The sequence below is a fragment of the Bacillus rossius genome (assembly GCF_032445375.1).
Source record: "Bacillus rossius redtenbacheri isolate Brsri chromosome 9 unlocalized genomic scaffold, Brsri_v3 Brsri_v3_scf9_2, whole genome shotgun sequence".
NCBI classification, from domain to species: Eukaryota; Metazoa; Arthropoda; class Insecta; order Phasmatodea; family Bacillidae; genus Bacillus; species Bacillus rossius.
This window is the reverse complement of record NW_026962013.1, coordinates 10,956,753-10,959,534: the sequence shown is the minus strand read 5'-3', so window position 1 is coordinate 10,959,534 and position 2,782 is coordinate 10,956,753.

Here is a 2,782-nt window from a genome sequence, read left to right as displayed (position 1 = left end):
GATTGTTTTTTCAAGTCTCAAAAAGTTTTTTTTACAGTTCGGTATACAAAGTACTTTCATTATTAAGAGCTACAAAGTTGATTTTTTCAGGTACATTGTAATGAAGTTTCATTGAGTAGGTTGCTATTTTTCCTCAATGCTAGGTCCCCATGGTTACTCATTGAGCAGTAAGTTGGTACCCTAGTGGTTAGAAGCCCACTCTAATATTTCTGGTCCCGTTGCCTTAAGTAATAGTATCATTGGGTAACATAAAATTGTACCCTTGTCTTTTAAACACACTAAACATGAGACAAAACTTAGCTGTACTCTTTTTACATTGTTTCAGTGTATTTTATGTAGGAATCTCCGTGACTGTGTTTGCTATCACCAATACCATGAGCTATGACATGTATGAGGGGCAAAAATTTTTCAACTTTAGTTAGGTATATATTTAGACTCCAAAACATTGAAATTTTCATTTCATGTGTAAAATTTAAAATTTTGACTTTGCGTCACTATTACACATGGCTCAACAAAGTTGAGGCAGACAGGTCTTCCTTAATGGATTTACCCATTAAGTCTGGCATTTTTAATTTATTCATTCGAGTAAATTTTTAATTTCTGTCGCGTCCTATACCAGGTTGGTGAGGCTGTGGTCTGAGCAGTGTAGCAGTTATTACAGATGTCTCATGCATGCCTGCTACTATCTGATTGTGAGCCTTGCCGATGTCATTAATCTTCTGCCTCACGCCAGTAATGGGAGCTGCTAACCCTCCCACCATGGTGAGTTTCCAGTAGCATTTCCTGCTACAGGGTCTCCCCCCCGAAGCCCGTGGACCCTGTAAGGATTTGGGTTATTGTCCACGTTGAGTCACTGGCTGTACGGTCAGGCGCGTAGGAACTGGGGGGGGCGACCCAGGCGACTGCCATTGTCTTCATTGCAATGCTAAGTGGTTTTGTGTGATTTTCTTGTCTGTGGGTTACTTTATTCTTAAAAAAAATTGAGACTTTAGGATAAGTGTACAGGCACAATAAATATGACGCGGCAACTGTTCTTGTTTTCTTCTAAATATTCACGTTTCACAGTGCTGATAGCTGAAATATTATTGTGGGATATAAGACCAGTAAATGTTTCCGCTCGTTGCATTTTTATGTACGAAAGATGCTTAAATAGCACCATTTTGCTCCTTAGAATACAATTTTTTTTTCTACCGGGGGAGAGCCCCCGGACACCCCCTTTGTTAAATCCACCACTTACAATGATGCTCTCCTTTGCCCCCCAATTAAATATTTGCTTCCTACGCGCCTGTGTACAGTGTACTCTTTTTCCTGTAGCAGGTACCCCTGGCCATGTGCAGTGAATGGGGAAAGCATATAATAAGTATATATTTAAACGGGAATTGTTATGAAAATGTAAAAAAAAAAAAAAATAATATAGCAGTGGGTATTGAACCTGAGCCGGCAGACTGTACGGCCATGCGCTTGACCACAGCACCACGCTCCTGTCTCGACAATACTTTAAAACACATTCCTTAAACATCACTTCAACTCAAATAACAAATTTGGGGGAAAAAAAGTATGGCATGGCTACATTTCAAGCATTTACTAAGCACCCAAATGAATTAAAAAATACTATACTCTGGGAAAAAATTTTCAAAAATTTGAGACTGAATTAGCAATATATTTTATACGAAATTATAATTTAACAAAATGTTAATGATGGTCTCGTCTACTACTAGCGCCGTTAGTTCGCAGGCCGCCGTGAGCTTCACTAAGACGGAGAGTGAAGGTAAGTTGCCCGACCTATCTATATGACCGTGGTGCGGATTGGGATATTCGACCGCCATCTTGGATTGTGATGTCACTGTTACCATATTGGATGTCTTCGGCCTTTGACCGTGATGCCGGTGGCCATTTTGGTTGATAAACACAATATTACAAAATGATCAATTTTGAATGACAAAACCAACTGTCTGATGTTTCCCTATTTATTGGTAATTCAACTCGTGCATTTCTAACATAGAACAGAATATCCTCATCGGAGCAAGTGGAATTTTTCAAGATCAAGAAGTTTTATGAAACTGGGACCTAAGAGCTGTGTTGCTATATGATCATGTTCTTCGAAACATGGATGTTTCCAACCCAGCCAAAAAAAAAAAAAAAAAAACTTGAGAATAGGTGAAGGTGGAAATCTGACCAAAGTTCTCCCAAATTGAATTTCTAATGATGAACATGGCTCCTAGAATGCTGTGTATTTTGCTTACTTTCTTGTGGATTTATCTGCATCATTCAGCCTATAGACACGCTTGGGTTTGTTTTTGTTTTTTTTTGCACAAAGTGATAGTGTGAGAGAAATGGCAAACCACATTTTCCAATACTGCAAGTTGGCAAGAGCAATGTTGATAACCCCTCATGAGTAATGTGAGTGTAAAGTGAGCATCCAGCCAATTAAAACTCATCCAAACAGTAGATTGGGTATCTTTGCAGTCACCAATAAATGCTAAATGCTTTGATGCAAGTATCTGCTAGGAAAAAAAACTGTGAATTCAAGCCCATTCTTCAGATGAGGAAGAAAGCAAGAAATCTTAAAAAGAGATTTGAGTTGGTGTGTGAAAGGCAGCATTTATTTAAACTAAGTTAAGCAGGCCACAACCACCGTTGTATTACTCTGCAACAAAAACATAAACAAGCCAGATAGCTACATGACCACAAACAATTTATTGGGTAGAAATAACTTAATATATTTTTGTATTTGAAGAGTTTGTTTTAAAAATTTGAAAATTTAAATCATAAAATGTAGATA